Source organism: Salmo salar, chromosome 22 (assembly GCF_965601325.2).
Source record: "Salmo salar chromosome 22, fSalSal1, whole genome shotgun sequence".
NCBI classification, from domain to species: Eukaryota; Metazoa; Chordata; class Actinopteri; order Salmoniformes; family Salmonidae; genus Salmo; species Salmo salar.
The window spans coordinates 37,332,248-37,355,548 of NC_138312.1; the positions used below are offsets into that span (position 1 = coordinate 37,332,248).

Here is a 23,301-nt window from a genome sequence, read left to right on the forward strand (position 1 = left end):
TGAGATGGGAAAGGGGTTTTTGGTTGTGCAGGGTTGTGCTTAGACAGTAAATGTATTGTTGTGTACTTTGTTGACTGATCTTTCCCCTCGTTGTCCCTAAACAATACGCAAGCTGGTCCCATTCAGTTGATATCTTTAGCAACAACGGCTTATTGCCCTACGGGACACAAAAAGTGTAGAATGCTAAGACCACAACCATGTCTTTCCAGGAGAAGTGCAGTACCAGCAAATCTTCTGCAAGAAGACCAAACAATTGATGGTTAAGAAGCCCTACACCACATTCGGCAGAGTCTAATCCCACTGGCCATTCACCGCAGACAAGGCAAGCCCATCGCCATAATCACAAAGAGTCTCAGCTTCCTCAGCCCACCACTGCCAATGTACCGAAGCTGGATATGGCTGTGTTTACACAAGCAGCCCAATTCTGAAATCTTTTCAGAAATTGGTCTTTTGACCAATCAGATCAGTTCTGAAAAAGATCTGATGTGATTAAGCAGTTAGTGGAAAGAATATCAGAATTGGCCTGCCTTTGTAAACGCAGATTATTATTAGAATCAGGTGTGCTAGATTAGAGTTCGTGTGAACCTACAGGATGGTAGCTCTCCAGGAACAGGGTTGAAATTTCCAAATTCACAGGAGATATTTATATAAGCTGTACAGAGCTCTATAGCATCAAACAGTGTCAGAGTATGTTTCAGGTGTAGAGACACACAAGTGCAGAAAACTGTAGATTGTTACACCAGATAATGTGATTTACCCAAAGACTTTTGTCTATTTCAATTCTTCTCTCATTGCTGCATGTCATTATGACAGTGTAACGTTCGTCGCCTGGTGACGAGGAAGCGGACCAAAACGCAGCTGGGAGCGAACACATGTTTATTCAACACACTGGAATTAAACATGTACACAAAAATCAAGAAGAATGCAGATACGTTACGTGCTCAAACAAAGAGACAACAACCCACAAACATCGTGGGGGGAAAAGGAACTTAAATATGATTCCCCAATCAGAGGCAACTAGTGACAACTGTCTCTGATTGGGAATCGACAGAACCCAACATAGAAATACGCCCCAAAGCAAGGCTATACCAAAAACATAGAAAATAAACTATAGAAATGCCACACCCTGACCAAAATAGAAGAGTTCACCTGGTCAGGGCGTGACAGTACCCCCCCTCCAACGGTGCGTACTCCCGGCGCACCAACCTAAAGTCTATTAGGGGGGGGGACCCGGGTGGGCGCCTCACCCTCGGTGGAGGCTCTGGCCCTGGGCGTGTTTCTCCCCCTGCCTCCACCCTAGCCCTACCCCTCTGGCCCGGACTGGACCACGGTGGAGTGGCATGCTCAGGCTCCAGAGCGGAGCCGCCGACCGGAACAGGACTGGTCACCGGTGGACCGGACACAGGCCGTGCCGGACTGTGGACACGCGCCGTGGGCCTGGTGCGGGGAACAGGGACGGGCCGGACAGGACCGGGGACACGCACCACCAACCTGGTGCGGGGAGCAGGGACGGGCCGGACTGGACTGGGGACGCGCACCACTAACCTGGTGCGGGGAGCAGGGATGGGCCGGACAGGACTGGGGACACGCACCACTGGCTTGGTGCGGGGAGCAGGGACGGGCCGGACAGGACTGGGGACACGCACCACTAACCTGGTGCGGGGAGCAGGGGCGGGCCGGACTGGACTGGGGGCACACACCACTGGCTTGGTGCGGGGAGCAGGGACGGGCCGGACTGGACTGGGGACGCGCACCACTAACCTGGTGCGGGGAGCAGGGACGGGCCGGACTGGACTGGGGACACGCACCACCGGCTTGGTGCGGGGAGCCGGGATGGGCCGGACAGGACTGTGGACACGCACCACTAACCTGGTGCGGGGAGCAGGGACGGGCCGGACAAGACTGGGGACACGCACCACTAACCTGGTGCGGGGAGCAGGGACGGGCCGGACTGGACTGGGGGCACACACCACTGGCTTGGTGCGGGGAGCAGGGACGGGCCGGACTGGACTGGGGACGCGCACCACTAACCTGGTGCGGGGAGCAGGGACGGGCCGGACAGGACTGGGGACACGCACCACTAACCTGGTGCGGGGAGCAGGGACGGGCCGGACAGGACTGGGGACACGCACCACTAACCTGGTGCGGGGAGCAGGGACGGGCCGGACTGGACTGGGGGCACACACCACTGGCTTGGTGCGGGGAGCAGGGACGGGCCGGACTGGACTGGGGCCGCACACCGGCGACACAGTGCGCATAAGCGGCGCCGGATATCCTGTACCGAGGAGGCGCACTGGAGGTCTGGAGTGCACAGCTGACATCACCCGTTCTGGCTCAACACCCACCTTAGCCTGGCAAGTGTGGAGCGCTGGCACAGAACGCACTGGGCTGTGTAGCCGTACCGGAGACACAGTGCGCGTCCTCGGCGCAGGATACATCGGACCGAGAAGGGGCACCGGAGGCCAGGAGCGCTGAGCCGGCACAACACGTCCTCGCTGAACACTCCCCCTAGCCCGGCAAATGTGGGGCGCTGGCACAGAGCGCACTGGGCTGTGCAGGCGCACTGGCGATTCCGTGCGCACCTCTGCCACCCAAGGCTCTTCCTCCACGCTGTCCCTATGCAGGTCCTCCAGGACCTGCCACATCTCTGCCTCCTCCTTCGCCGTTATCCCCCACGAGAGCAGTGGTCTGGGCTCTTCCTCTGCCCTTCCGGACCACCCCATTAGCCCCCCCCCAAAAAATTATTGGGGGTGTCTTCCGGGCCTCCTCGACCGCCGCCTGCGACTCCTTCCACCGGCTGGCATCACCTCCTCGACCTGGGAATCCTTCCGCCAGGGTCCTTTCCCCGACATGATCTCCTCCCAGGTCCAGAACACCTTTCCCTCGCGAGCCCATCTCTCGCGCTCCTTTTCCTCCCGCTGCTTGGTCCTGGTTTGGTGGGGTGTTCTGTAACGTTCGTCGCCTGGTGACGAGGAAGCGGACCAAAACGCAGCTGGGAGCGAACACATGTTTATTCAACACACTGGAATTAAACATGTACACAAAAATCAAGAAGAATGCAGATACGTTACGTGCTCAAACAAAGAGACAACAACCCACAAACATCGTGGGGGGAAAAGGAACTTAAATATGATTCCCCAATCAGAGGCAACTAGTGACAGCTGTCTCTGATTGGGAATCGACAGAACCCAACATAGAAATACACCCCAAAGCAAGGCTATACCAAAAACATAGAAAATAAACTATAGAAATGCCACACCCTGACCAAAATAGAAGAGTTCACCTGGTCAGGGCGTGACAGACAGAGACCTGTCTCGATCAATGATGGAGAAGACTTGAAATAGACACGATGGCGGCGCACATATTGTTGGATTACTTTATAGACCAAAAAAAGTATTTATTTGAATAATGGAGCATTTTCTAAATTCAAACTGATCCCCTGCAACTGGACACAGATATTTAATGAGACTCCTGTTTCCCAGAATCGAGGACGAAGATGGCATTGCTAAGGTTGGTTGAAAATTCTCTGTGCTACACCAAACAGTACCTATCCTGTAACTCCCAGTAATGGATACCAAAAATCTTTGTTTAAATCACATTATTTGGTATAACAATCTGTAGCTAAGAGAATTGGTGATCAGCAGATGATAGTAGAGGTGTTCATGATGAAATTGCCATTCCAAAGAAATATACAGTATGTTCAGGGAATTCTTGTAAAGCTGTGGGAGGAGTGTTGTCATGATCAAACTGCCATTCAGCTCCTCATGAGTCATCTCCTTGAAATCTTGCATAATGTCTAAGCCCTCGAGAGGGATATAGTTCATGGGATACAGTTCTGCTACAATGACACACGCAGGTCAAAGGAATTCTGTTTCTGTATCCACTCCAGGAAGAAGCCCAGGCACTACACAGTATTGTCTGTAAGACAAAAAACAAAAATAATTATACACTATTGTACAGTTTGAACAACTGTTGAACCGTGCCAGCATAACATCAACATAAGGGTTGACTAGTTGATCATGTAGAACATGTATACATGTGCACAGGAACAGAGCTCACATTTACAACAATATCTGGCCTAATAGAAAGAAATATGGCATAATTCTCAACCTTTGCACAGTGACCAGACCGTACGAATGAGACTAGGTAGTTAGGCAGACAGTATCTACCTACAGCCATGTCTATCAGGCATGCTTAGGCAAATATGTTTTATAGTAAAACCAGCTTCAGATTTAGAGATTTACAACAGTAAATTGTTGTATTATTGTTTCTCCTCACTGTTTGGTAGTAAACTTAGCTAGCTAGCTTGCTGACTATGCAAATACTTGTTATTTACATCTGTTTCGAATCCTATCTTGCGTCTTGCCTATAATTTTGTGAGATTGAAATGCATCCAAGTTAGGGTGACCAGATGTCCTCGTTTTCCGGGGACAGTCTCCGTTTTTGGTGGCCTGTCCCCGGCTGGAGCTGTCCCCGGGAAATGTCCCAGTTTTTAACTGTGCGTTAAAAACAGACCGCAAAGTGAAATAATACATTTCACACCTGTGGGATAGGTACAGGATGGCATCAACAACTGCCTGAGTTACACCAGGAATGCACAATCCCTCCATCAGTGCTCAGACTGTCCGCAATAGGCTGAGAGAGGCTGGACTGAGGGCCTATTGTAAGGCAGGTCCTCACCAGACATCACCGGCAACAACGTCGGCTATGGGCACAAACCCACCATCGCTGGACCAGACAGGACTGGCAAAAAGTGCTCTTCACTGACGAGTCGCGGTTTTGTCTCACCAGGGGTGATGGTAGGATTCGCATTTATCATCGAAGGAATGAGCGTTATACCGAGGCCTTTACTCGGGAGCGGGATCGATTTGGAGGTGGAGGGACCGTCATGGTCTGGGGCGGTGTGTCACAGCATCATCGGACTGAGCTTGTTGTCATTGCAGGAATCTCAATGCTGTGCATTACAGGCAAGACATCCTCCTTGACCATGTGGTACCCTTCCCGCAGGCTCATCCTGACATGACCCTCCAGCATGACAATGCCACCAGCCATACTGCTCGTTCTGTGCGTGATTTCCTGCAAGACAAGAATGTCAAGGTTCTGCCATGGCCAACGAAGAGCCCGGACCTCAATCCCATTGAGCACGTTTGGAACCTGTTGGATCGGAGGGTGAGGACTAGGGCCATTCCCCCCAGAAATGTCTGGGAACTTGCAGGTGCCTTGGTGGAAGAGTGGGGTAACATCTCACAGCAAGAACTGGCAAATCTGGTGCAGTCCATAAGGAGGAGATGCACTGCCGTACTTAATGCAGCTGGTGGCCACACATTATTTCATTTCTGTTAGTCACATGTCTGTGGAACTTGTTCAGTTTATGTCTCAATTGTTGAATCTTGTTATGTTCATACAAATATGTACACATGTTAAGTTTGCTGAAAATAAATGCAGTTGACAGTGAGAGGACGTCTCCTTTTTTGCTGAGTTTATTTTTTATTAAAGATTGGAGAGGAAGGAGAAGAGAGTGAGAAGGAAAAATTAAGGGAGTAAAAAGAGTGAACCGAGGAGAGTGTAGAAGAGAATGAGGTGGAAAGGTAAAAAAGGCAAGGAAGAAAGAGATGGAAGACGAGTGAAGAAATGAGGAGGAGAAAGATTGGAGGAGAAGAAAAAGTTAAGAGAGTAAGAGGAGTGACAATGAGAGTGAAGAAGAGCAGACATAGGAGGTACAATGGCTCTTTCCAAGAAACGGAAATGCCATTTTAATGACAACACGATGAGAGAATTTCCATTTGTACGCTCAGGTGAAGACGATAGAATGGTTCACTGCACCCTTTGTAATTCCACTTTTTCAAATGGCAGCGGGGGAAGAATGGCAGTGGTAGAACATCAACAGACGAAAAAGCATAATGCCTCTGATTGCCCGTGTTGTTATGCCCTCTGTCTCCACATTCTTCAAGAAGATAGAGCCTTCCCAAGAAGAATATGATTTAGCTGTGCAGGAGGGTGTCTTTGCATACCACACTATGCAACACAATCATAGTTACAGATCTATGGACTGCACAGCACAACTGACACGGAAGCTTTATGAGCCGAAGTTCACATGTGCTAGGACAAAATGTGACCCCATAGTGAGTAATGTGTTAACACCATGGGCAACTACTTTGGTAACACAGGACCTAGACCAGGTTGAATTTGTGTCCCTGTCCATTGATGCGTCCAATCATGGACATGTAAAGTTGCTGCCAATATTGTAAGATATATGATGGCAGTACATCTGGGGAAACAAAACTGCTTGAATGTATTGAATTGAAAGGGGAAACAGCAGAGGAAATTGTAGCTGAGGTCCTGGTGGTCATCCCAACATTTTACCTGGAAAACAAAGTCGTGGCATTCTCTCCCGACAACACAAATACCAACTTTGGAGGACTGAATAGGCTGGGGAGGGTCAATGTCCATACCAAAGTTAAAAATGCTCTGCAGCGGGAGATGATTGGCTTAGGTTGTCCTGCCCACATCATTCATAACACAGCCAGAACAGCTTTGGATATGATTCCCCTTGATGTTGAGTACCTGCTCAGAAAGATATTTGGATATTTTTATATTTTCACCGTCAGAGTAGAAAGACTGAAGAGCTTTTGTGAGTTTGTTGGCCAGGAGTACCATAACATTTTATTACACAGCAATGTTTGCTGGCTGTCCATGCTCCCTGCTCTAGAAAGAGTGCTGAAAATATATGTGCCATTGAAATTCTTTTTTCTTTCTGAAGTCAAATGCCCTGTTGTCCTGTGAACAATGTTTGAAGATCCACTGACCGTATTCAGTGACACGATCAAGATGCTTGAAGGCCAGGACCGCTGTGCTGTGAAGTCAGCTGCAATTCTGAGAAAGGTTCAGGCAAAATTGACTGCAAGACGTGATGACAACTTCATTCCGGTTTGGTCAGAGGACTTCTGAGAGAGCTAGAGGAAAATGGAGCAATGTCTAAAGAGAGCTTTCTCAAACCATCCCATTTAAAAAAAATTTTAACCTTTATTTAACTAGGCAAGTCAGTTAAGAACAAATTCTTATTTTCAATGACGTCCAAGGAACAGTGGGTTAACTGCCTTGTTCAGGGGCAGAACAACAGATTTTTACCTTGTGAGCTCGGGGATTCGATCTTGCAACCTTTCAGTTACAAGTCCAACGCTCTAACTACTAGGCTACCTGCCACCCCAATGATATATGGACAGCAGCAAGAAATAGGTTCACTGTTCCTACCATCAAGGCCATGCTTATTGTGAAGACAAACTTCAACCTCCCCTGCCAGAAGTTCATGGAGAAGCTGGCTAAAGAGAGCAATCCTGAAGAAAATAAATTCTTCTGAGAAATATACAGATTAGGTTGGTATATGTATATTATGTAGTTACCGATTTCATCATCATCTTATTTCTTTATTATGTTAAGTATTTCACATTTACTATTGTCTCTGTTTTTTCAATTTTGTTCATGTTCTCTTCTGCTCTTATTCTACCCAGTCTACCAGGACCACTGAATGGCTGTTCAGATCGGACAGTTCTGTCTTGTCTTTAGTGTTTCTGTAATATAGTTGTTTTCTCCGTCTAAATACATGAAACCGGAATTGTCCCACTTTTTTATTTCATAGATAATAACATTGGATATTTTAATGATATATTGACCGCTGAACTGGAAATGTCCCCGGTTTTCATTTCAGAAATCTGGTCACCTTAATCCAAGGTCGTCATCATAACCAATGTCAACCCTTGTCAATGCTAGCTAGTAACATTATTTACAGTTGCTGATGTTAGCAGGCGTCAGGCTAACTAGCTAGTCAACTCCAGTCATGTGCTAACGTTTGCTGGCAAACCTAGCATTAGGTGGCTGGTTGTAACATGGTAGCTTTTTGTTTAATAGCTAGCCATATCTATGACTAAAAAGTGAAGAGGTTTTACAATCAAGATACAAAAGATTTCCGATTGTAAACCTCTTCTATTTTTAGTCATAGATATGGCTACCGGTAGTTGTTTAGCTAGCTAACTTAGCTGGTTCGCTAGTTACCTAGCTAGCTACATAGCTAGCTAAGTTAGCAAACAGAAAAATAATTTGATTACCCCCCACTGTAACACTGTATGTTAGCCAGAAATACAAAATATGGGTTTCAGTAGATTAAATAAAGTTAGTTAGCTAGGTGGCTTGCAGGAAAAATAACTTACTTAACTAGGCACCGTATTTGTAATCTGCCCTCTTGGTGCTGGCATCGACTTTAGCTGAGCTTCTAACGTTAGCTAACTCTAACTCTTTGTTTTGAATCCGATTTGCTATATTCCGGTTGAAACATGTATGGTAATGTCTCCATGTAGCTAATAGATGCTCCATCGTCAAATTTGTGTTGATGCCTCAGACATGATGATAACATGCCCAGATTCCCCAAGGGTGAAATTTCACACGACTGTGATGGCCTGATCACAGATGACGATGAGACCACCTTCAAGGAGGAGGACTGAGACATGGCAGTGTGGTGCCAGGACAACAACCTCTCCCTCAACGTCAGCAAGACAAAGGAGCTGATCGTGGACTACAGGAAATGGAGGGCAGAGCACGCCACCATCCAAATCGACGGGGCTGTACTGGAGAAGGTCGAGAGCTCCTCGTTTTCCACATCACATAAGAATTATCATGGTCCACACACACCATCACAGTTGCGAAGAGGGCAAAACAACGCCTCTTCCCTCTCTGGAGGCTGAAAAGAATCGACCAGGGGCCTCAGATCCTCAAAAGGTTTTACAGCTGCACCATTGAGAGCATCTTGACTGGCTGCATCACCGCTTGGTATGGCAACTGCTTGGCATCTGACCGGGTAGTGTGTACGGCCAAATATATCACTGGGGCCGAGCTCCCTGACATCAAGGACCTCTATACCAGGCAGTGTCAGAGGAAGGCCCTAAAAATGGTCTCCAGCCACCCAAGACTGTTCTTTCTGGTACTGCATGGAAAGCTGTACTGAAGTTTGGAACCAACAGGACCCTGAACAGCTTCTACCCCCAAGCCATAAGGCTGCTAAATAGTTAGCTAAATAGTTAACCAATAGCTACCAGGACTATCTGCATTGAATCTTTTTGCACTAACTCTTTTGATGCACCACATACGCTGCTGTTACTGTTCATTATCTATTCTGTTCCCACGGGGGGCCAGTATGGAAGAAAAACAAAATGTATGAAAATGTATGCACTCACTTAGCAGACGCTCTGGATAAGAGCGTCTGCTAAATGACTTAAAATGTAAAAATGTTGCCTAGTCACTTTATCCCAACCTATATGTGCATATCTACCTCAATTACCTTGTACCCCTGCACATCGACTCGGTACTGGTACCACGTGTATATAGCCAAGTTGTCGTTACTCATTGTGTATTTATTATTATTCATGTTTTTATTATTTCTCTTTTTTTCTCACTGCATTGTTGGGAAGGGCCCGTAAGTACTGTAAGCGTTTCACTGTTAGTCTACACATGTTGTTTACGAAGCGTGTGAAAAATACACATTTATTTTATATATTATTAGACTTTTTTTTCTCATGTAACTTTTTTTTTGGTACCATCAAAAGAAAGAAGAAAAGTCTATGAACTTTGAACAACTGCTTGAACCTTTTAATTATCCTACTGTAGGCTATTGCCTAACTTTAGCCAATGGAAAGGTACAGACAATCTGTCTTTGATACCCTAGTATTGTCTTTTGCCCTTTTCTATCAAAACAATAAAACCCTGTCTTCACAAAGAACTCCTGCCTACGTGGTTATGTGAGTCATGTCAAACACATGTCTTCGAGTCTTGTGTAAACATAGCATGAGGCCTCTGAAACTGAAATGACCTTTCGCAAGCGAGCAGAGCCTGTAGTCGAGGGCAACAGATACAATCTCACTGAGAGCCTTATGACTGTAATAAAATCATAACGTGGGCTAAATGAAATCATACTAAACTGGCATGGAAGCCAAGGAGCCTGGGTGTACTAGAAGAGAGCCAGTGGATGCCCAGGTCAATGGAGAATTAACTAAGTGTCACGTCCTGACCAGTAAGGGGTTATTTGTTCTTATAGTTTGGTCAGGACGTGGCAGGGGGTATTTGTTTAATGTGGTTCTGGGTGTGTTTGTGTATGTGTTCAAGTAGAGGGGGTATTTGGTTTATATGGTTCGGGGTGGTTGTGTATGTAGAGGGATATTTGATTTATTAGTCCAGGGTTTGGTTATTGTTCTATGTTAGTTTATTTCTATGTTCAGTCTAGTCGTTTGTATTTCTATGTTTAGCTAATTGGTGTTGGGGCCTTCAGTTGAAGGTCCTCTGATTGAAGGTCCTATAAATAGGAATGTGTTTGTCATGGGATTTTGTGGGAGATTGTTTCTTGTTTTGCTGTATGCCTGACGAGACTGTCTAGTTTGTTTGTTTGTTTTTTTGTACACGTTGTTTGTGTTTTTCCTTCTTCACTAATAAAAAGAAGATGAGTATACATTTTCCTGCTGCGTTTTGGTCTACACCCTGTGACACTAAGGCCCAGTGAAATACTGAGAAAGGTATTTTGGTTCTGGCTGATAAGGCCACACATTGAGCTCAATCATTTCCCTCTAGTCTGCTCAATTTGTGTTTCTACCATTACAGCAAACCACAAACAAGTACACAAGATTTACACATGACACATCAGCAATTTCCTATTTTCAACAACACAAAATTACCATGGCATTTTCACTGGTACTGTAGTACAAGGCAGGATTGGGGATAACCAAATGAAATGTATGTGTTGCCGTGGCTCACTAGCCTTCAGTCCAAGCTAGAGTTCACCCACTATGGCTGTGTCCCAAATGGCATCCTATTCCCTATATAGTGCAGTATTTTTGACCAGGGCCCATAGGGGTCCGATCAAAAGTAGTGCATAATATAGAGAATAGGGTGCCATTTGGGACTCAATAGATGTGCATTATAAACGGCCCCCAAGCTACTATTTCATATCGGCTGGCTGGTGCAACGGCGCTATCTCTATATCGAGAGCGACATTTCAAATGCATTTCCACACCTAGGCACGAAGGTGGCCTTGAGTCGGCTGCGTTTCTCTCTGAATCACATGCCTTTCATAACAAAATGTGATGAAATCAGGGGCCAAGTTTTCTGACTCAACGGTGGTCTGCCATTAATGCTGGGCTATACCAAGAGACAGAGCACAGCTTGGTCTGGATACACTCACCACTCATACATACAGCATGGACCAAAACAGCAGGATGCTTTTGCTTGTTGTTTAGCTCTGTTTTACCATACAAGATGAAGGTCTGATCATTAAAACAGGTATTTGGGGGATTTTACAGGCCTTTCTCTCTCACTCATTCTTTCTGACAGAATCCCTAGGCTTGTGGTCAAATCAGTATAGTTCACCAAATCTAACTATTGAATTCAATAGATTCTCAGATCCAATAGTCTTTAAAACTGGGGTTTCCTTTTATTTGATTTGAAGGAGTTTACATTTACTGGCTAGTATTGAGCTACTCTGACTTAACAGATGTTGGTCAGTGGCTGTCGAAGACTACAGAAAGGTGTCAGTGTGTGGAATGATGTAACGATATACACTCAGTGGTCAATTTATTAGGTACACGTTGACACCAGGCAGGATGGGGCCTTGGACTCATGCTGCTTACGCCAAATCCTGACTCTGCCATCAGCATGACGCAACAGAAACCGGGATTCGACGGACCAGGCAATGTCTTTCCACTCCTCAATTGTCCAGTGTTGGTGATCGCGTGCCCAATGGAGCCACTTCTTGTTTTTAGCTGATAGTAGTGAAACCCAGTGTGGTCGTCTGCTGCAATAGCCCATCCATGACAAGGGTTAACGAGTTGTGCGTTCTGAGATACCATTTTCGTGAAAAGGTTGGTGTACCTAATAAACTGGCCACTGGGTGTAAAGTCTTTCTGTAACTGCGGTACAGATTAAAAGGTCTCTAGTGTGGGTAGTAGGGTTTGATGTTGACTCCATATTGACTATATATGTCTTTTAGATGAGCTCAGCAATAGGTGTGGGTCCTCTCGCTGGGTAGGCGTGTCACAGCCTGTGGGATTCCCCAATGAGGATGCTGCTTTAAAGTATACAGTTCTGTGGTTTTACAGATACCTTTACACCTGGCACCTTTCCCACTGTCTGTCATACTCATATTGCTAACAGTTAACAAGAGTTAGTTGCTAATTGGGTGCTTTCCAAGCTGAATTTAGGAGAGGGATGACTATTTTGACTTAATTGTTCTCTGTGATTCAGCTAAGCTGACATTAGTGGGTATCTAGATGTAGATTTAAAGTGGCTCAGCATGATTGATTCTCCCCCACAGGTTGTCTGTGGTCAGGGGATGTCACTAAGGACCCTGGAGACAATAGGGCAGGGACAATAGTCAGGAATCAGGATGCAATTATCTGGGACACTTCCCATCTGAATCTCTGTGAGGATTTCCCTTCTCAGCCCACCTCACAGTCCCACTGGCAACCACAAGGCCCTGCCTGCAGGAAAGGAGGGCTACTGGAGTGGAGTGGTGGGGCTGAGGTCTGTGGTTTAGCCAGCGTTTCCACTCCCTGCTCATATGATTGCCTGTGAGTAACCAGGCCACCGAGATCAAGCAGCGGCAGATAGAACAGGCCCCAGAACTGCATGTGGAGTACGAGTACTACGCAATGAGGGCTGTACAATCCATGTCGAAAACAAAAGCAAAAGTAAGAAAGACTGTTCAGAGACACTTTACTTGACTAGCACTTTGACCCATTTGACAGATTGATATAAGTCTAGCACTTTCAGATCAGTCAAAAGTCCATTTGATATCTCATGACAAGGTCATTCAAATGTTGTATAATAACTAACTTAGATGGTAACTTTACATGAAGTAACATAGTGGGGCTTTCTTTTGGTCTTTAAAATTCGTTTTGTGGTAGTGTAAAAAGTTTAAAAAGTTTTATTTTACTATTTAAAGCAAAGCAGTTACATATAGTCAAGTAAAATAACTGTTCTAATTACTTTGATATACTACTATATCAACCTTATTACTTTGGATTGTGGGGCAGTTAGATCACACATTTAATCAGAAATAGCTACACTCGGACCACTACACCTTTATACACTCTCCTACCAAAATACCACAGCATATGCCAACTGTCATAATAGAGCACAGAAGACAATGAGGCATTAAATAAAATACATATTACAACATATTTGGATGACAGCGGGATGTTCATGTAGTCCTCTCTGGGCTGGAGGGGGATCAGTGGGAAGAGGGACCCACTGGCCGGAAAGGCGTTACCCCTTCCTTCTGAGCACCTCTGCCCCCCGGGGGGGGGGGGGGGGACACATAAGTTAACTGAGCATAGCATACATACACACCTGATTCAGTTTTCTCTGTTTAGTTTTTCCAGGTTTCAGTTTGTAAGTAAAAAATTGCTCTCAAAATCACACCTTTTAAATAAATAAAAAACCAAATTGGATGTTCTAAGTCTACAAGAATGCTTAAACCACATCAAGAGACCTTTTTTTTTAGGTCTGGGAAAAATAAAATACATTTAGATTTTTAGGTGTAGGTTACCCTTTAATGCAAGAGAGCGATGTTTCTGTTGTGCTCATGTGATTGTTTGCAAACAAATGGCCATTGGATTGATGCAAATAATCATGATATCATTCTTTCAGGTAAGCATAGGCTTGAGAAGGTTTTTGGGAAAGCCTTTCCATCTCTACCAGAGGAAGGTTATCATAAGCATCATTGCTAACTGCTACACAAAGTTTAAGAACACGCACGCACGCACGCACACACCACACCACACCACACCACACCACACACAAACGGGCATTCCTGTGCCATTTCAGAAAGTTGCAAGAAAATATTAATCACTGATGCTGACTGAACTGAATAGGCTACACAACTCTTATTCAAATTAAAATGTCTAAACTACAGTTGTTGCATGTGAAAACAAAGAAGTTATCACATGCAAAAAAACAACCCTGAACGAAGTTTTCCCCATTTAGCCTACATATCAGATTAATCTAAAGTGATGTTGTTCGGGGGTGTGACAACCTGGCTATACTCATAATCGTATCCGTAAATTGACAGTTGATACTCATGTATTATTATGCCTAAGTAGATGTTGGCAAAGAACTCCCTGCAGGTTTATAGACCAAAAAAGCAGCAGATTAGGAGCAGCACGCAGAGGCGTGTGCGTGTGTGTGTGACTGTATCTGTGTGTCCTGCCCTCAAAATTTGCAGCAGGCAGACAAGTTTGCTGTCACTCGTTTCTTCTTTTTTCCCTACTCTCGCTTCACTTGTTAGATATTATGGACATTGATAGCTTGCTAGAAAATGTCCTCGCCTATTGATGTATCACAGTAGCAGGCTCCAGGAGGCAGCAGCAATCTAAATGATCAGACCAAAACATACAAGGAGAAGTGACCTGGTGAAGCGAGTGAACGGAGACACCTATCCAATCAAAGCAGCAGGATCAATGTATCCACCGCCCTTCTCTTTACAGACAGGCACATTTTTGTCACTCTAAACTCTGCCAGATTGCATAGCGGAGAAGGTACGGTGGGATTCGAAATGGTCAGTGATTTGTTTGTTAACTTGGCTTTCGAAGACCTTAGAAAGGCAGGGTAGGATAGATATAGGTCTGTAGCAGTGTGGGTCTAGAGTGTCTCCCCGTTTGAAGAGGGGGATGACCGCAGCAGCTTTCCAATCTTTGGGGATCTCAGATGATATGAAAGAGAGATTGAACAGGCTAGTAATAGGGGTTGCAAAAATTTCGACAGATCATTTTAGAAAGAGAGGGTCCAGATTGTCTAGCCCGGCTGATTTGTAGGGGCCCACATTTTGCAGCTCTTTCAGAACATCAGCTATCTGGACTTGGGTGAAGGAGAAATGGGGGAGGCTTGGGCGAGTTGCTGTGGGGGGTGTAGGGCAGTTGACCGGGGTAGGGGTAGCCAGGTGGAAAGCATGGCCAGCCGTAGAAAAATGCTTATTGAAATTCTCAATTATTGTGGATTTATCGGTGGAGACAGTGTTTCCTATTTCCGGTTTCCTTATCAATAAAATTCCACAATACGGTGCAGAGTGCTTGACAAGGAGACCCAGCTCCGCTAAAACCATTGACAACTACGTGCCATTTTCAAGAAATTGTTAAATAAAAGTTATGACTATACTGAACAAAAACATAAATGCAACATGCAACAATTTCAAAGATTTTAGTGAGTTACAGTCAATTGAAATAAATAAATTAAGCTCTAATCTGTAAATTTAACCTGACTGGGAATACAGATATGCATCTGTTGGTCACAGATACCTTTTAAAAAAAGGTAGGGTGTGGTCAGAAAACCAGACAGTATCTGGTGTGACCACCATTTGCCTCATGCATTGCGACACATCTCCTTCGCATAGGGTTAATCAGGCTGTTGATTGTGGCCTGTGGAATGTTTTCCCACACCTCTTCAATGGCTGTGAGAAGTTGCTGGATATTGGCGGGAACCTGAACACGATCCAAAGCATCCCAAACATGTTCAATGTGTGACATGTCTGGTAAGTATGCAGGCCATGGAAGAACCGGGACATTTTCAGCTTCCAGGAATTGTGTACAGATCCTTGCGACATGGGGCCGTGCATTATCATGCTGAAACATGAGGTGATGGCGGCGGATGAATGGCACAACAATGGGCCTCAGAATATTTTCAATATCTCTATGCATTCAAATTGCCATCGATAAAATGCAATTGTGTTCGTTGTCCGTAGCTTATGCCCGCCCATACCATAACCCCACCACCACCATGGGGCATTCTGTTCACACTGTTCACAACAAACAGCTCGCCCACACAGCGCCAAACACAGGGTCTGCGGTTTTGAGGCCGGTTGGATGTACTGCCAAATTCTCTAAAATTATGTTGGAGGTGGCTTATGGTAGAGAAATGAACATTGCATTCTCTGGCAACAACTCTGGTGGACATTCCTGCAGTCAGCATGCCAATTGCACGTTCCCCCAAAACTTGAGACATCTGTGGCATTGTGTTGTGAGACAAAACTGCACATTTTAGAGTGCCCTTTTATTGTCCCCAGCACAAGGTGCACCTGTGTTATGATCATGCTGTTTAATCAGGTTCTTCTTGATATGCCACACCTGTCAGGTGGAAGGATTATCTTGGTGAAGGAGAAATGTTCACTAACAGGGATGTAAACAAATTTGTGCATGGAGCTTTTATTTCAGCTCATGAAACATGGGACCAACACTTAACATGTTGCCTTTTATATTTTTGTTCAGTGTATTTGGTTTTAATATCATCACCTCTTAAACACATAGTCAGAACTACATATATTTAGCTCTATCAGCTCTATCAGAGTTATACAGCAAATAACTGCATGCTTTTCATGATCAGTAAACATCAATTGATCATGTATTTTCATATAGGTGAGGGTAGCCTATCCATTTGGCATGTAGCCAGCTAGCTAAGCAAACAACGTGTCCTTTAGCTTGCTTCATCAGAGATTAGGCTTTTGGAAAGAGCTTGACATTGGCAAAGTTGTCAGTCGGACTACTGTCATCACCACTGTAGATGGCAAACAAATATAGCCATCTAGTTCATCCCCTGAAAGATAGCTTGTTAACTAGCCATATTGACGTGATCTGTTATTAGCTAGCTAGCGAATTTGATGTGATCCATTAATCAATGTAGCCGTGATTAAACACTCTTAAAAGCAATGTTGAAAAATGAATAATGTTAGCTAACTTTGCTAGGTAGGCCTAGTTTGGTTGGAGAAAAAAGTACATTAGGTCAATTTACCACTGTGTTTAGCCAACTGTACAAAGTTTCTACCAGTAAGGGAAAGGAAAAGGGGGGATACCTAGTCAGTTGTACAACTGAATGCCTTCAACTGAAATATGCCTTCTGCATTTAACTAAACCCCTCTGAAGCGTGCAAAGTAAACATGGTCAGCTAATAGTATATCGGCAAATGCGCACTTCTGCTGCTTGACAGGCAGAGCCCACAAAGGATGGGAAATGAAACATTCACTGTCTTTTCGGTAAGCAACTCCAGTGTAGATTTGGCCTTGTGTTTTAGGTTACTGGAACTTGTAGTGGCTGGGTGTATTGATAGAACATCCAAAATGTAACTAACAACTTCATCATGCACAAAGGGATATTCAATGTCTGCTTTTTTTTCTTATTTTCATCTATGTATAGGTGCCCTTCTTTGTTTAAAATTCACAGCTCGACTGAGGGACTGTACAGATAATAGCTAGTAACCTACAATTCTACACATTTTGTCATGGGTCTGAGAGAAAAAAAATCAGGTTTAAAGCAAATTTTCTGGGATTCTACACATTTTGCCATGGCTTATGCCGTGTTCTTATGCTAACTGGGTCAAACATTGTACCAAAATCAATGGGGGCTGAATAACGAGAAGTCGGAAGTATTCGCAAGCCCCACCATTAATGCCGTTCATTAGAAAATAACTATCAGTCATCTCATCTCAGTGCTGGTAGCTTCATCCTGCTAGGAGCAGGAAATCCATAGAACTATCTGTGCTTTATCTGAGCTTTGATTCATTTCCTCGTCTCTTCCTTCCTCCTAGCTCCTTCCCCTCGGTTGCCACAGCATCGGACTCCCTGTTTCCCATGCAGCCGGGTCGCAAACCAGGAAGGAAAAGGAAGAAAACACTTTGTCCGCATAGCTGGGTGGGTATGGACAGATACATGAGAAATGTCCTGGAACTGAAGGAGTTCATCCAGTGTACAACTTTAATAAAGACTAGTCAGCTTGGTTGTACAGTATTAATTCCCAGTTGAGAATTAAAGACTGATTGATGGAAGGGATTTCATATCCACTAGATACTAATGAATGCACTGATATGAATAGGTTATGATATACTTCAGAGGTTACAGTTGATAAAATAGAGCTGTACTGTTACTGTAGTTCCCATATACAAGAATTTACTTATAAAGTCTCACAAAGGGAAAAATACATGTCCACTTTTTGCACACCGCCTCCTCTCGTCCCCCAACCCCATTCTTCGTATTACTTCAGGCTTATATCACCCTCATTCCTTATACAATAATTAACTCCCCTTGTCCAGATGACTACTATGTTAGTGGCAGCCATTTCAGTACACGCAGGCTTGGGAATGGAACTCTGATGAAACACTCAGTAATGCAGTATGTCAATTCAATAGAGGGTCATACACCAGGGTCAAAAATAATCTTCCTCTACCATCGGCACTCTGTTTGATTCAAATTGCAGGCCTTGTTCGCTTTTGACAGTTAAATAAAAGTCTCTTAATTTTCTTGTTGGGAACTCCCACTGGGGAGAGTTAGTAAAGCGCCGCATGATGTAACTCCAACATAATCACATACACTTAATGAAAACGACAGTAGAGTGTTTAGCGAACTGTGGAGAAGTAGGATTCTGAAAGGTGATGGTTCTGTCATGAGTTGAAGCCTGTGATAATTTGAGCCTTTATTTTTCCTGATGAATTAAATCGAAGTTTTAGCAATCAGAGGTAGAAGTCAATTCTGTGGAACATCCCTATTATGAGGAAACATCCTGTTATGAGGAAAAACTCAGCAACCTGCTATTACCTCACAACATAGTTTCACTGAACTTCTGGGTTTGAACAAATAGGCAGGGTGTAATTGTGTTAATGTCACTGACGTGGTATTCACTTTATCTCCTGGATGGTCTTCTTCTTTGTTCAAGCCTCCTTGTGTAGAACACTTCCAGACAAGTAACAACAGAGTAGGATCAGATGGGTTTGGGTGTCCTCAAGGGGCCCACACAGACCACTGTCGTGATGCGTTCTTGTAACTCAGTATGACTTTCCTGAAATGTCTGTGAGATCAGGATGGTTGTAAGAGGATGATGGTGATGATGAGTATTTATCACACCAGACACACTCAGATTGTCCATACAGATGCACCACAAGCCAGCACAGACAGTGAAACCTGTATATTATTAACTACAGTAACATGCCTCGGGCTAGTCTGCTAGTGCAGCAAACTCTCAATTATTAGTTTTGGGAAGAGAGGGAGGAGGGCCCCATTTAAATATTGAATTGCTGGTTGCATGTGTTGATAGTTACTATAGTGACTTATTTGCTCTGGCTTTTGTTTTCTCTCCCGATGTGTCGACACAGTTCCTGTTGGCGGTGAGGGAGAGGTTGAGCAATCCCCCGGGCCATTGCGTAAGCTGCCCCCCTTCACTTTCAGGTGCAAGCGAGTGAGTCTGTCGGTGTGGCTGAAAGTCAATCCTCTTCTAGGAATGTGATACGTATCAGAGGAGTGGGACTGAGGTAATGCCATGCAAATACTGCTCCAGCCCCACTGGCTACACAGACAGGCAGCACAGCACAGGGGAGGTTGCGCAAGACCCAATGCCTGCTGTACAGTGGCAGACAAGCTCACATAGGGGAGAGAGGTAGACCGAGAGAGGGAGAAAGGTAGACAGAGAGACAGAGGGAGGGTCAGGGGAAGACAGAGAGAGAGAGAGAGAGTGAGAGAGAGAGAGAATACAAAATAAGAGGCAGAGACAAAGGTGAAGATAGAAGGTATAGGGAGGAAGAGTAAAAATAAGCAGTGAAAGAGAAAGCAAGAGATTGACAGCCAGTGAAGCAGACAGTGTGTGACTGAGAAGCAGCTAGGGACATAATAAAACAATGAAAAAGTAAGAGAGAGTAGAGGCTGAGAAATTGGTGAGAAGCATGATTGACCGACAGAAATCAGAGAGCCAAGAGAGAGAAAGTAAAAACAATGAGAAGTAGACAAGCAACAGGTTGAGGGAGAGAGAAGGGTAGGCACAGAAAGTGAGGGAAAAATACTCACTGAGAAAGAGAATGGAAGGCAGAGAAAGTGATGAAAAGAGACGTGAGAGAGAGAAACCAGCCACATTGTTCAGACTACTACTACTACTACACACCAGGCACCTCTAGTAATACTGATCCCCGTACTGGCGCTGAGTTTTTTTCACTCAGGATTTCTCTTTCGCCTTACCTCCGTGTGAGAGTCTGTTTTACGACCTTGCCACGGTTAATGCTTGTGTGTGTGTATAAGATCCTGGGTATGACACAACAGCCCAGACAGGGCTGTCTACATACTTTACAGTGTACACCATCAAATGTAATGCCAGGCAATAACAGTGTTTCCCATTGCAACAGATGGAGCCGAGCGAGACTGAATGCTATCATGCTTTAGCGAGTTGCAATCAGTGTGAAACGATGACCAACACTTATGCCCGATGTCCAGCAGATGCATATGCGTTTTGTTTTGCCGGATGTCTAGCCCGTATTTTCCGTACATGACGCACATGTGCTTCGCTTTTCAACTAGCTAAACGCTAGCTAGTTGGAGTCTGTGTGTGTACTTCCATTTGTCCCACCGCGCGGTTAACCTGTTATGGATAGGGGGCAGTATTTTCACGGCCGGATAAAAAACGTACCCGATTTAATCTGGTTATTACTCCTGCCCAGAAACTAGAATATGCATATAATTACTAGATTTGGATAGAAAACACCCTAAAGTTTCTAAAACTGTTTGAATGGTGTCTGTGAGTATAACAGAACTCATATGGCAGGCCAAAACCTGAGAAGATTCTATATGGGAAGTGCCCTGTCTGACCATTTCTTGGCCTTCTGTAGCCTCTTTATCGAAAATACAGGATCTCTGCTGTAATGTGACATTTTCTAAGGCTCCCATAGGAGAGCCTATGGGAGCCTTAGAAAATGTCACATTACAGTAGAGATCCTGCAGAAGGCGCCAGAAAAAATGCAGCAGAAGGCGCTAGAACGTGGAATGATAACTGCAGTCCCTGGGCTAAAAACAGTAGGGCTTTTGGAGAGTGCTCCTTCTGAGAACAATGACACTGGTGCGCGCGTGCATGAGACGACTCCATTTTCTACTTTCAGTGTTTGAACGGTTGGAATATTGGAATATTATCGCTATTTTACGAGAAAAATCGTATAAAAATTGATTTTAAACAGCGTTTGACATGCTTCGAAGTACTGTAATGGAATATTTTGAATTTTTTTTGTCACGATATGCGCCGGCGCGTCACCCTTCGGATAGTGTCTTGAACGCAAGAACAAAACGCAGCTATTTGGATATAACTATGGATTATTTGGAACCAAAACAACATTGGGTGTTGAAGTAGAAGTCCTGGGAGTGCATTCTGACGAAGAACAGCAAAGGTAATCCAATTTTTCTTATAGTAAATCTGAGTTTGGTGAGTGCCAAACTTGGTGGGTGTCAAAATAGCTAGCCTGTGATGGCCGGGCTATCTATTCAGAATATTGCAAAATGTGCTTTCACCGAAAAGCTATTTTAAAATCGGACACCGCGATTGCATAAAGGAGTTCTGTATCTATAATTCTTAAAATAATTGTTATGTTTTTTGTGAACGTTTATCGTGAGTAATTGAGTAAATTCACCGGAAGTTTTCGGTGGGTATGCTAGTTCTGAACAAAACATGCTAATGTAAAAAACTGTTTTTTGATATAAATATGAACTTGATTGAACAAAACATGCATGTATTGTATAACATAATGTCCTAGGAGTGTCATCTGATGAAGATCATCAAAGGTTAGTGCTGCATTTAGCTGTGGTTTTGGTTTTTGTGACATATATGCTAGCTTGAAAAATGGGTGTGTGATTATTTTTGGCTGGGTACTCTCCTGACATAATCTAATGTTTTGCTTTCGTTGTAAAGCCTTTTTGAAATCGGACAATGTGGTTAGATAAAGGAGAGTCTTGTCTTTAAAATGGTGTAAAATAGTCATATGTTTGAAAAATTGAAGTTTTTGCATTTTTGAGGTATTTGTAATTCGCGCCACGCTATACCATTGGATATTGGTGAGGCGTTCCGCTAGCGGAACGTCTGTCCCTAACAGGTTTTAAGCAACACACGAGATGAAAATATTGGAACGCATGCGGTACACAGAACGCACTGTAGCCTACTGTGGCACCCCCAACATAGCGTTGCGGACTGCTCCATTGACAATGAATGAGTTTGATGCATCTGGTTGACATTAGGCATCACCTCTCCGCACAAATAGCTCAGTCTGCTTGCGTGTTCCAAGCAGCACCACAGGATTCCACAGCAATGGAATATGTAGCTCTATTCAGAGATTGCATGAGAGTTGCAGGATGCGAGTGTGCCTGTTGGATCATATGCCTTTTCAGAGTGCCAGGTGCTGAAGAGGAAGAGGACTGACTGGAAATGTGATGCTTTTTTCATTGTGTCAAGATGGCTAAAATGTATAAGCTTTTTATTAACTACGTGTAATATATTAATATATGCTACATAAATGAATACAGTAGTTCTGCATCCATCTGTGGGGATGTCCTGTCATTGTTAACCTGTGGTTGTTGACATGACAGACAATGAAATCCTATTAACACAAATGACAACACACATGTCACTCAATTCAGTACTTCCTAGTTCCATGTATCAAACAGTTATTTCAGTTATATTAAAACCAGGAAAATCTGGAGAGTCCCCTGTTGATTATAAACCACTCAGTATTATACAATTTGTAAAAAAAACAAGATCTAGGTTTATCAATAATGGCAGTTAATGCTGAAAAGGCTTTCGACCGTCTTGCATGGCCTTTTCTATTCAAAACTTTGGAACTCTCCAGCTGAAATAATACATTTAATAAAAATGTTATATACTGCTCAAAAAAATAAAGGGAACACTTAAACAACACAATCTAACTCCAAGTCAATCACACTTCAGTGAAATCAAACTGTCCACTTAGAAAGCAACACTGATTGACAATAAATAGGTCAGATAGTGCTCAGGTAGTGCAGCTCATCCAGGATGGCACATCAATGCGAGCTGTGGCAAGAAGGTTTGCTGTGTCTGTCAGCGTAGTGTCCAGAGCATGGAGGCGCTACCAGGAGACAGGCCAGTACATCAGGAGACGTGGAGGAGGCCGTAGGAGGGCAACAACCCAGCAGCAGGACCGCTACCTCCGCCTTTGTGCAAGGAGGAGCAGGAGAAGCACTGCCAGAGCCCTGCAAAATGACCTCCAGCAGGCCACAAATGTGCATGTGTCTGCTCAAACGGTCAGAAACAGACTCCATGAGGGTGGTATGAGGGCCCGACGTCCACAGGTGGGGGTTGTGCTTACAGCCCAACACCGTGCAGGACGTTTGGCATTTGCCAGAGAACACCAAGATTGGCAAATTCGCCACTGGCGCCCTGTGCTCTTCACAGATGAAAGCAAGTTCACACTGAGCACGTGACAGACGTGACAGAGTCTGGAGACGCCGTGGAGAACG

The 23,301-nt window shown here is 44.5% G+C and overlaps 1 long non-coding RNA gene across 1 annotated transcript in view; it reads left to right on the top strand.

The window, feature by feature from the left end:
* LOC123729661 (uncharacterized) overlaps positions 1 to 17,792 on the top strand; it is a 34,293-nt gene extending 16,501 nt beyond the window's left edge. The window contains exon 2 of the long non-coding RNA XR_006761317.2: positions 17,605 to 17,792. This is a non-coding gene — a long non-coding RNA (uncharacterized LOC123729661). The remainder of the gene's footprint in view (positions 1 to 17,604) is intronic.
* Positions 17,793 to 23,301: the final 5,509 nt, after the last annotated feature.